This window comes from Grammomys surdaster, unplaced genomic scaffold (genome assembly GCF_004785775.1).
Source record: "Grammomys surdaster isolate TR1022 unplaced genomic scaffold, NIH_TR_1.0 183, whole genome shotgun sequence".
Lineage (NCBI taxonomy): Eukaryota > Metazoa > Chordata > Mammalia > Rodentia > Muridae > Grammomys > Grammomys surdaster.
This window is the reverse complement of record NW_021604628.1, coordinates 1,055,353-1,068,038: the sequence shown is the minus strand read 5'-3', so window position 1 is coordinate 1,068,038 and position 12,686 is coordinate 1,055,353.

The window sequence follows — 12,686 nt, the reverse complement described above, 5'->3', positions numbered from 1 at the left end:
TCCTGTTGACGTTTGGCGTGATGTAGTCATCCACAGAGTTTATACTTGAGAACCATTATTCAATGGTTTTACACATGTACTTGGGCGCGTGTACGCGCACGCACGCGCACACACACATATATACATAAACACCACTAATTTCAATAAGTTTATAATTTCATGTTAGGTCACATTTCCAGCTATCCCACAGGCCACGGGATTGGATGTGTCCAGTAGAAGTCTGCTGGGGCTCTGGATGGGTCAAAGATAGGAGAAATATGATCTCAATTTAGTCTGGGTTTCTGTACTGGTGGGTTTTGTGTGTCAAGTTGAAGTTATCACAGAGAAAAGAGGAAATGCCTCCATGAGATCCCCGCTGTAAGGCATTTTCTCAATTAGTGATCAAGGAGGGAGGGTCCAGCCCATTGTGTGTGGTGCCATCCCCGGGCTGATGGTTCTGGATTCTACAAGAAAGCAGGCCGAGCAAACTAGGGAGAACAAGCCAGTAAGCAGCACCCCTCCATGGCCTCTGCATCAGCACCTGCCTCCAGGTTCCTGCCCTGTGTGAGTTCCTGCCCTGACTTCCTTTGGTGATGAACAGCAATGTGGAAGTGTAAGCTGAATAAACCCTTTCCTCCCCAACTTGCTTCTTGGTCATGATGTTTTGTGTAGGAATATAAACTTTAAGACAGTTTCTCTAGTGGGGCTAGCACCTAGGATCCATTCAGTAATGTTGTGATAAGTTTGACAACAGGCTTTCTGGGGGGAAGGGCCCTTTTGATGCCCTGGGGGTAGGGCTGTGCCAGGAAGCCCACCAGTCTGGGAATGGAATATGGGATATGCTGGTTTGCAGACACAAGTGTGAGCAGAATCTCGTTAAGCTGTAAAAACTGGTGTCAGATAGTATCTGGTGGCTAGTAGGCCTTCAATCAATACATTTTGGGTGAATAAGCAAACATGGACAAATGTATGAATGAGAAAACTCATGAATGAATGAATGAATGAATGAATGAATGAATGAATGAGTGAAGAGTTGGCTGGCTGGGTGCTGAGTCAAGAGGCTGTTGCAGGTTGGGTTGCTGTTGTTAAGAGGCAGAGGAAGGGGGGAGAGGCCTCAGGAGTCAGGACCCTGCCTCCCAATGGGTGCCCCAACCCCAGCCTCTCCCACCCTAAGCTTCCCCAGCTCAGGCCACTGCTTAGCATTCTCTCATAAATAACCCGAGTGCTGTTGACCGCAGGCTTCTTGTTGGGTCTTTTGTTTCCTCAGTCGTGACAAAAGCAGCATTAATGAGTTATTGGAAAAACGGAGCTCTGCTCCAGGCCAGAGATTCTGCAAACACAGAACCAGTGGTGCCAGGAGGCAGAGGGGTCCTCCTGGGTATGTAAAAGGGAATTTACATGTTCCCATAACTCTTCTCTGTTGGGGCACTCCAGGTCACACAGACAACTGAGGGAATCCCTCAGAGCCTGAATGGGTTGGGGTCCAATAGTCTACGGCTATTAGAGCAGCTACCTCAGGACCTTTGCACTTGCCTGTGCCTCTGTACTCACCCCTGCCGCACCCTCACTTGACTTGACTGAATGCCGCTTCTTCTTTCCCTGGCGACCTTGCCTAACGTGACATCACCTCTCCACTCCCACCCGCCTTCCCTTACTCTATCTTAATTTTGGTTTCATGGTATACAGCAATTTCTAGATTCTTCTAGAAGTAGACCCAGATGAAGGTTCGAGAGAAAACAGTATTTGGTGGCTCTAGAAGACGGTTATAAAGTTGCTACTGTTGGGAGCTGATGCTCGTATCACTAAGGAACTGCAAGATGTCTCAGAGACGCCTCCCAGACTGGTGGCAGAACTGGGCTAGGCCCTAGGCCCTGTGAGTCAAAGGGTAGGCACCATCACTGAGGAACATTTTCCTGATGAAAGAGGTGTGGCTTGGGCTGGTAGGAAAGCACAGTGGGTAGAGGAGCATGCTGCTAAGCCTGACAAATCGAGTTTGATCCCCATGACTACAGGGTGGAAAGAGAGAACTGACTCCTGGAGGTTGTCTTCTGACTTCCTCGTGCACATTTTGTGGCACATGTACCTAAAGGTACAAGTGTGTGAGCGTGCTGTGACAGTTTGTATGTGCTTGGCCCAGGGAGTGGCACTATTAGAAGGTGTAGCCCTGTTGGAATAGGCGTGGCCTTGTTGGAGTGGGTGTGGCCTTGTTGGTGGGGGTGTGGCCTTGTTGGAGTAGGTGTGTCACTGTGGGCGTGGACTTTAAGACCCTCATCCTAGCTGCCTGGAAGTCAGTCTTCCACTAGCAGCCTTCAGATGAAGATGTAGAACTCTCAGCTCCTCCTCCACAATGCCAGCCTGGATGCTGCCATGTTCCCACCTTGATGATAATGGACTGAACCTCTGAACCTGTAAGCCAGCCCCGATTAAATGTTGTCCTTATAAGAGTTGCCTAGGTCATGGTGTCTGTTCACAGCAGTAAAACCCTAGCTAAGACATGTGTACACACAAAATAAAAAAAAAATACAATAAATTATGAAGAACAGTGTAGTTGAGATTGGATCCAGTCATACAGGAGGTAGGCCTACTTTGGGGATACCTCTTCTGGTCTCTCTGGCCCCATCCTTCCCCTGGGTTCCCTACCATCACTATTCTGAGCTAGGGCATTTTATGCCCTAAAGTCTGGCTTGTGCTAGTTTGGCCCAGCCCACAGAGGCCTGAAAAGCCTCCTTTAGGGATGAGCCATTCTTCCAGGTCCCATGTTGGAGCTAGTGCTTTCCTTCCTCAGCTGGAATAACCAGAGCTTTAAATGTTATTGTCTGAGCAATAAAATGCCCCACAGGTAGGGTAGGGGTGACTGAGGGTCTTTTGATGGGCGTGGAGAGGAAGGTGGGCATGGCATGTTGATCTGAGGAGTGAAGGTTCACCTCAGCCTATCTGCGGTGTTTGGTGGGGCTGTGTACAGAAGCCTGCAGGCCACCTGAGGTCATGTGGATGCACTGGTGGACGCCTCTCAGAGTGTGTCCAGGGCAGTGCAGCCTGACACAACCTCCGTGCGCTGCCACGACAAGAGTCAGCGGCATGGCAACGCAAGGTCTCTTTTCCTGGACCCTGAAGAATCAGACATAACGAAGGCTGGTTTCTCAGCACTGCGGCAATTGGAGACTTGGGATCCGAATTTATTTGACTTGGAAAAATAAAGCAGGATGACATTTATTGCAGGAGGATGTGGCAGTGTAAATTCAAGCCCACTCCAGTACAGGAGGCCCTTGGGGCCTCTAGGCAGAAGGGTCTGGGTTGAAAGGCCTGCTCTGGCCAAGTGGGAGGAGAGGGGTGGGGGGAGGGCAGGAGGCGGGGCAAGAAGGCCAGTAGGGAGACCGCAGAGAAATATAATGTTTGTTTGGTTTTTTTAAAATGTACTTGAAAAAATAACATTTCTTTATTTCTGATTGTAAAAATAACACAGGCTGCTTGTGGAAAATTGGGGAGAAACTGTAATATATAAAGTCAGAGATGCAAATCACCCCAAATTCTTATCACCCACGATAGTCATTAAAATAGAATTACCCAACCTTCTCATCTTTATTCCGTCCCCGGCTCTTTAATAATTGAGGCTGTATTAATATTATTTATATAATTTATATTCTATCTATAGAGGACAGCGAATCCCATAGCTCCACACGGTAAACAAATGAGAAATCTGCACGCACACAGTCCCTTGTCTGTCTACCTCACATCTTAATTTACAGGGCCGTGAAGCACAGAGAGGAAAGGGACAGGCGCCAACCGTGCCAACAAACAGTATGGTGATCCTAAAGGAGTGACCTCACAGTTTCCGGGCCTCAGTTTCCTTGTATCTCACAGCATTCTTGAGGAGAGTCATCGAGAAATGTCCTCAACAGCTGTCACAGTGTCATCCAGCCCTGGCCATGGAGGAGGGACAACCAGCAGAACTTCGGCATTCAATTTCCTATGTGGCTTTGAGAGCTTCTCCTCCTCTTCTTCTTCCTCCTCCTCTTCCTCCTCCTCTTCCTCCTCTTCACCTTCCTCCTCCTCCCCATCCTGTTCTCCCCCTCCTCTCCTTCTCCTTTTTCCTCTTCCCCTCACCCTCCTCCCTTTTTTTTCCTTTTTAAAGATTTGGGGCAGAAGAGATAGCTCAGCAGTAAGAGCTCCCGGCTGCTCTTCCAGAAGACCTGGGTTCAGTTTCCAGTGGTTCCCAACCTTCTGTAACTTCAGTTCCAGGGAATCAAATGTCTTCGTTTGGCTTCATCTGGCCCCAGGCATGCATGTAGTATACTTACACACAGGCAGGAAGAACACTCACACACGTAACATAAAAATAAATACATCCAAAAAACAAACAAGCAAACAACCCTCAATAAAACCTCAGTGAAACAAAAGGCATTCAATAGTCTCCGGCTTAGCTGCCTGTGTTGCTACATAGTAACTAGCTGTGTGGTATCAAGACTCTGGCTAAGCCTCTCTATTCTTCAGTACCCGCAGCTTCCAAGGAGGTGATGGAGGGGTCTATGAAGGCAAGTGGTTTTTAGTCTGGGCTGAGGCATTTTAACCCACCGGTGCCCCCAGAAAGCCCTTGAGTAGGGGTATAGAAAGAAGATGCAATAAACAGGCTGGATTATCTTCAAAGGGCTGAGCCGTTGCTCCCTTCCATCCCTGCAGCCATGCCTGAATCTTAATGTTCCAGATCCCCTCCGGTAGGCACTGGGGGATCCTCGTAAGAACCAGAGCCAAACAATGAGACTAGTTAATTAAAAGAACAGTAAGTCCCCTGGGCTCTGAGCTCTCTGAACTGCTTGGCCTGTGGCAGGGGACCCCAGCATTTCCAATCCTCCCTGGACACTCAGCAGTCCCAGCACATCCTGTAGAATCAGGAGACAGCCCAGGGGGACCCGAGGGAGGAGGGGCACAGACCCATGTGGTCCTAGGGTTAAATTGTGTTGTAGAGAGAAGGGGGAGATGAGGTCCTGCCTAGGGTGATGCTGGCCTGGGGTCACATTGAAGCAGAGGGAGTGGCCCCATACTTTCAATGCTCAGTGGGGGCCAGGGACCAGGGACGGCTCTGGTTCTGTGGAATCTGTGTGAATGGCGCCCCCTGCAGGAAATGCCATGTCTTCTCCGTGTGTGTGTGTGTGTGTGTGTGTGTGTGTGTGTGTGTTTGTGTGTAGCTGTATGTCCATACAAACTGCTCCTCCGTATCTGCTGCAAATTTCCATGTCCCCAAACCCCATGTCCCCAACTCATCACAAATGAGTCATGGTCTGCCTGGGCTACAGAGATAGTTCAAGGCTAGCCTAGACCACTTTCTAAGAAGAAAGAGCCTGGGCATTGCTTAGTAGGAGAGTGTTTGCCTAGTATGAGTGAGAGCTTGGGGTTCAGCCTCCAAGTGAGGGGTGATTGGGGACAGAAAGAAGACAATTAGGTGGAAGGTTAAACAGAAAGAGACAAGGGAGAACTCAGGGCCTGTCCTTGAGCCCCCAGGCTGTGACCTCAGCCTCACCAGTCCCCTTCCTGGGCCATCTCTTTAAGCTGGGGAACATTTGATCCTGCTTCTGGCAGAGGCTGCTGGGAGGCTGAGAAAAGCTAGCTCAGCGGAACAAGATACTTCCACTGGGGCCCCAGAAGCCAGAGGACAGGCCCTCTCAGCCTGCTCTTGCAGGAAGAGCTGCCTGGCCTGACCTCTAGCCCAGCCACAGCCCAGAAGCAGAAAGCAGTGGGTACCCACCTACCGTCTCTGCAACCTGCTTATCCCAGGACTTCCTATGGATACCTGCCCCTCATCCAGTTGAATCCTTTCTCCAAGAATCAGCATCACCAGGCTGCCTGTGACTCAGAAGTATCTTCTTAAAAGCCGGGTATTTGCATCTGCCCCCAATCCAAATTTCAACTGGCTGATTCAGGCCTCATCCAAAGTCGATTTATGTTGGTCACTGCGGTTGGCTTGGCTCACGAGTACACAGGTGACTGCTGTGTATTCAGCCCTGTTCTGGATGCTGTGAGCAGCCCCACGTGACCAGGACACATGGAAGTATCTTTATACTTCAGCTCAAGACACTGATGCCTGTTCTAGACCTGGGACACGGGTGATATCCAAGACCAACTGGCAGCTGGAGGTTCCAGAAAACAGCTGATCTGCAGATGCCAGGCAGTCCTATGGGCTGGGGTGGCTTCCCCAAGAGGCTTTTGGAGTGGGTGGGGGCAGGCTTCTTGCCTGAATGGACTCTGGTATTGTAAGGAGAGCAGCTTCTCCTCCCTGTGCATGTCACCAGCTGCCAGTGTCAGAGACTCACCATCAAGCAGGCCCAGTCCCCAGGAGCCCTGAGAGAAGACATTTGCATTGAGAGAGAGAGAGTTCCCAAATAATACATCAGGCTGCTTCCCTGGGGTGGTAAAACTGAAAGGCTGCAGCCGGCCAGGCAGAAGTGGCAAGAAACAACCTTTCATTAAGAGCACAGAGTTGTTTACCCGTCCAGGATTTCCTCTTTATGTTACGGTCCATCCCTAAGTCTGTATTTGCATCTATTTCTACACCAAGGTGGGAAACAGTCTCCCCTCTTAGGCTGGAGATGGGCCCCAGGGTTGTGCCTCTTCCCTCAGACTAACTTCCCTGTGGACAGTCTGCGTCTCCTCAGATGGGGCTCCCTGAGGACAAGGCTTTATTTTTCTTAGATTGGGACTTTCTGGTGACTGGCCAGGTCTTCACTTGTGTGGTGCCTTCTACACAACGGGATGTCCAGAATGACGTATGTATGAAACTCGATTGTTAAAGATGTATTTATTCTATGTATGTCTGTTACAGACGGTTGTGAGCCACCTTGTGGTTGCTGGGAACTGAACTCAAGACCCTTGGAAGAACAGTCAGTTAGAGAGGTGGCTCTTAACCACTGAGCCATCTCTCCAGTCCAGATCAAATAAATTGTTAAATTCTCCAGCCTGTTGTCTTCCCTGACCCATTCAGTAGAGACACAGGATCTTGTGTTCTGCTGTCCCTTATGCCTGCTCAGAGAAAGAGATCATCTCTTTTTAAAAGTTGGTGTTAAAACATAATTACTTCTGATCTGCTGAACCATCGGCTCACAGAAAGGTTAAACAAAACCTCCTCTTTCCAGCAAGAGTGTGAGCAGAGGGAGGCTGGGACAGTGCGGGTGACTCTCTGATGGGAAATGGTGGTTTATTCCTGTCAGGCCTCCGCCACAGTTCACAGGCGTTGGGGTCTGATGATATGAGGAATTTCAGGAGGTGGCCCAGCAATGTTGCTATCTAGAAGACTATTCTGGAGTCCAGAGACAGGAAGGTTGCACAGTGAGGCAGGGTGCAACCATGGCACAGTGGCAAGCCCATCAGGGAGTAGCCTATGGCCTCATTATTCACATCTGTAAAATGGACAGGCCACTTGTCTTACCTCACAAGAACAAGATAAGAAGAAAATAGTATGGTCTCTGTGGAATTCACTAGAAAGTTCAAATGTGAGGGCACTGGTCTTAGTGTTTTTAGTGCTGAGAGAAAAACACGATGACCAAAAGCAACTTGGGGAGGAAAGGGTTTATTTCATCTTAGATTTCCATATCGTAGTCCTTCACTGAAGGAAGTTGGGCAGGAACTCAAGGCAGGAACCTGGAGGCAGGAACGGAAGGAAGCACAGGTCATGGAGGAGTGTTGCTTCCTGGCTTGTACTCCGTGGTTTGCTCAGCCTGCTTTTTTATGCCCCAGTGAGCTGTCCCCACTACATCAATCGTTAATCGAGAAAAAAAAAATGCCTCACAGACTCGCCTACAGGCCAGTCTGATAGGGTATTTTCTCAATTAAGATCCCCTCTTGGGCTGGAGAGATGGCTCAGCGGTTAAGAGCACTGACTGTTCTTCCAGAGGTCCTGAGTTCAATTCCCAGCACCCACATGGTGGCTCACAACCATCTGTAATGGGATCTGATGCCCTCTTCTGGTGTGTCTGAAGACAGCGACGGTGTACTCATATACATAAAATAAATAATAACATTTTTAAAAATTCCCTCTTTCCAGATATATCTAAGTTTGTGTCAGGATGATAAAATCCAACCAGTACAGGAACCTATGGTGAGGGCTGATAGTTACCAGAGATTCCAAATCAACCGGTCTTCCAAGCTGAGGCTTGGATCCCGGGCTCCCAGCCAAGCCCTGCCCACTGCCACTCGTCAGGTCACGTGGTGTTTGTTGACCATCCACTAAGTGCCAGGAACTGTGCCATGTGCTGAAGAAACAGCCCCTTCCCTTCCCTGATCAGCTCAAAGCTTTTACAGTTCTCAAGTCACATGAGCAAAACCATCAATCCCAAGCTACAGAGGGCTTGCTCCTTGGCTTGCACTGGTTACAGCTCTATTGCTGACACCGTGCAAAACACCATGACCAAAGCCAACCTACAGAGGAACGAGCCGATTTGGGCCATGGGTCCAGTGGGGTAAGAGTCCATCATGGTCAAGCGACGGGGCAGCAAGCAGCAGGCTTGGCAATGGTGGCCAGAGCCCGGAGCTGAGAGCTCTGCGTGAACGGAGAGTGGCTGAAGCTTTGAATCCCAAGGCCTGCCTACGCTGACACACCCCCTCCAGCAAGGTCGTACCTCCTAAGCCTTCCCAAACAGTTCCACCCACTGCTCGGTGAGTGGGGGGGGGGGATTCTCATTCAAACCAGAACTCTCTTTGATCTCAGCCACTTCCACTTGCTCCTCACCTGCAGTCAGATCTCCCTCACCACCACAGGGCCTTTGCACATGCTGCCTCAGCCCGCGGTGTTCACCTCCCCAGATATTAATGTGGCTCAGTCTCTCTGCTCTTTAGTATCATGGCTCCAGTGTTAGCGGGAGCCTACATCCTTTCTCTGGTAGTCCAGCCCTCCTGCTTTCTACCACCTCTCCCTAACTTCAACATTCTCCTTACTATCTAAACACCAGATAGCTTCTCTATTTGCTTGGCCCTATTGTATGTCTCTTCACACCTCCATAAAGAAGGTATTTTATCTTAAAAAAATAATTTTTTTTTTTTTTTTACACAAGTGCTTGGTAGCTTCGGGCTTGGTAGCAAGTACCTCTGCCTGATGAGCTAGCCTACCACCTCCAGATGGGATTTTTGTCTCTCTTGTTTGTGCTGAGTCCACGGCACCTAGAGCACTCAATGAATGATGTACATATTGCCGGGCGGTGGTGGCGCACGCCTTTAATCCCAGCACTTGGGAGGCAGAGGCAGGCGGATTTCTGAGTTCGAGGCTAGCCTGGTCTACAGAGTGAGTTCCAGGACAGCCAGGGCTACACAGAGAAATGCTGTCTCGAAAAACCAACCCCCCCCCCAAAAAAAGAATGGTGTACATAAAGAAGAATGCTCATCTAAAGCCTGCATTCTATCAGCAGGGCCTAACTGGGTGTGGCGGGGGTAGGGGCCACGGCGGTGGGATGCAGCTCTGGTGACAAAATTCCACAGGCAACCCCCTCCCCCCATCCAGGGTGTCATGGAAACATTACATTTTCCTTAGTCTCGAGCTGTACAATTTATAACACAAGTTAACTGCTTACTAATTAGCAGCTGGAGCCATTAATTGGCTATTTGTTAGAGCTCGAATTAATAAACTGGTCCTTCAGTGGGGTCATAACTCTCACCGTTCCACGTCCCCTCCCAGTCAGCCTCCTCCCCTTGACCAGAACTCAGCCTGCTGTGCGATTCGATCAATACCTGCCACCGTATGATTTTCAGACGCAATCTACTTCTCGAGGCGACGGCACCATCGGGGCCGGGCCGAGTCTCTCCACACTCTACCTTGCTGCCCTTCCAGGCTCTGACTCACAAGAGGACAGCAAGCAGCTGAAAGAGATGGAGAGCTTTCTAAGAACCGTGATGTCATTAGAGACCGTGGCTAAACCGCCCATGCTGGACCCTGCCCTGCGAGCCTGCTTCTCTGGCTCCTCTTAGACATCGGAGACCAGAGTTAGCTAGTTCTGGGTACTTCCTGGGGCCCAAGTGCTGAGCCTTCTCTGAGGCAAAGGAAGGAGGGCTTTCTTCAGTGAGGAAGTGATGGTGGCCCCCAGGTAGCCTGTTTTAGTCTGATCCCAAACCCTATGATTCCTCATGGTTCCCCTCAGGGGGCTTCCTGCAGATCTTGGGGTCCAGCTCTCTCGGGCCTCCAGATTCTTAACAGACCCATGTGTGGTCCAGAGCACTGGTGCGTGTAGAAACTAGGAGATGCTAGTTATTATGCTAGCTTCATAATAAGAACCTCTGGGCTTACATACCTGCAGCCTGGGTAGCTTAGGAGGACAGAGCAAAGCTGTTCAGCCTGGCTTCTTATGTCAGAGCACCTGACCCTTGCAGCGTCTCTGTGAACAGGCCCTAAGATGCCTGACAGTGCCCGACACAAAACCTCTGCCCCTGTAGCAGTTTCACCCAGTCCATTCAGCCCCCGTTAGGTCGAAATCCTACCTGCTTGCTATCTGGGTTGAAAGTGAGGCCCAGACAGCTTAGGGCTGGATCACAAGCCTGGTGGTCCTCTGCTTTCCCTGAGACTGGCTGCCGCTGTCAATTCTGAGGCTCTGTCCCAGGCAGCAGGCCTGGAACACTGGGGGAGGAAATGACTGAGTTGACAGGCACACACGAACAGACTGTCGAGGTGTTTACACTACACACAGAGAGTATTCACAAGTGGATTAGCACAGCAAATGTTCAATCCCAGCCTGCCAGGCTCTGGACTTCTGCTCCCCTCCTCCCTAGCCCTCCTCCACCACAAGCAAGGCCTCATTCTTTTCCAGGCCAGTATGTGTTCAGACGATATACCCATCCTCTCTGCTAGGCCAGAGAAGAGCAATTTGATATTGTTTGGGATTGGGAAGAGAAGACAACAGTTTCCCAGAATAGGCAAAGCCAGTGAGAGCCTGAGTCATCAAGGATGACTCCCTGGGAGCTTCCTGGGGGATTCTGGAAGCTTCCCAATAATGGCAACATGACAATAAACCAAGCTACTCACCGGTCACCCCCTCATTGGATATCCACTTCCCTTTCAGACTGAGTGGGAGAGGTGGGTGGGAAGACATTGGACGTCTATCACGCATTTCCCTTCGGGTTAACGGGAGGCTGGGAGTAGAGCCCGTGGAAGGTAGCCTTGGACTGGGGAATCTGGCCTATGATGGACATCATTCATTCATTCATTCATTCATTCAATATATCTCCAGCTGGCATCTGCTGAGTTGAGCTTAGGCACCCTTAACTGAGCCTTGAACTCCCCCCCCCCCCAATGTAACAGTAGGGGAGAAACAAAGAAGCCAGGAACAAGCGTGTGTAGCCTGGATGAACCATAAAGAAACCGAGAAGGGTCAGGCTGATGGCGCCCCTCCCCACCTACCAGGCAAGTCCTGTGCTTTCCACTCCTCCTTAACAGGTTATGTCTGCCCAGGAGGGCCAGAGGAGGAGCATCCCGGTGGGAGTGAGTTTGGAGAAGGAGGGGTTTAGTATTAATATTTTTAATTTATGCGTTAATTTACACGCAAGAGAATCAACTCTTTGGGTGAACAACGAAACAGGTCTTTGAGTTTGGACAGACGCCTGAAGTCACGGATCCACCATCGCAGCCGATCCTGAACAGGATCCAATCTCGGAGCTTGTTAGCTGCTGCGGCTGGCTGTCCGCGCTCCCACGGGCCGCCCTATAGTACAATCCCTGCCGCTCGCATCGAGATAAACAACGGCGACAGGTGGAGCAGGTGAGATTAGCAGGACCCCGGGGTTGGAGGGAGGACGCGATCGGAGGCCCCGGGGAGGTCGCGCGCCTCTCTCCCCAGCCCACGCCCCTCCCCAAGGGCGTCTGGAAGGAACTACGTCTTGGTCACGGCTTAGGGGAGGGCCGGGTTAAGGTGACGGAGTCTCGGTGTGTGTGTGGGGGGGGGGGAGACTCAGGCTTCCCGGCTTGGCTGCGGGAAGCGCGTGCACCCCTAGGGCATTTGGCCACGCCTGAGATCTCACGGGTAGGCAGGGTTTGAGAGAAGCGGGCTGAAGGGGACACTGGGTGTCCCTGTGGAGCTCTGGCACTGGGGTCTTGCTGGCAAACCTGTTGGCAACCTGTGGGCCGGAGCTAGGACATGAGCTACAAGCGCGTCCTCCTTCTCAGCGGCTCTGGCAGTGGCCGGGCGCCCGAGCCGGGGAGCGGCCGAGGCAGCTTGGAAAGGGGCTGGGGCTCTGCCAGGGGCGGCTGGTGGTGGAGGTGGCGGGATTCCCAAGCCGAGCCAACATCCCTGCAGAGCAACAGCAGGCAACCGCCTCTCGCGCCAGCTCTGGTCTAGGAGAGGCAGACGCCTCGGCCTCTCCCTCCGATCCTAGCTAGGCTCCGATATCGCCTTCTCTAAAGTGGCAAAACACTCCTAAGTGTCCAGTGCCCTGCAGGCTTAGGTCCCCGCAACCAGCCGCCGATGCCTGGCGGGCGAGCGCGCGGCGAGCGGTTTGCATCCCGCCCGGGCTTTGCCAGCCTAGGCTGTGCAAGGGCGGGCGGAGAGCGCGTGCGAGTGCGCGGCTGCAGAGCCCGCGCCGAACCCACGTTCCCGCTACTGTCCTCGGGATAGATGGATCCATTGCTGCCTTCTGACATTTTTCTGCCAGGGGGCTGGTGGGGGAGGCGGAGATAGGGAGAGAGAGATGGGGGGCGGAGAGAGAGAGAGAGAGAGAGAGAGAGAGAGAGAGAGAGAGAGAGAG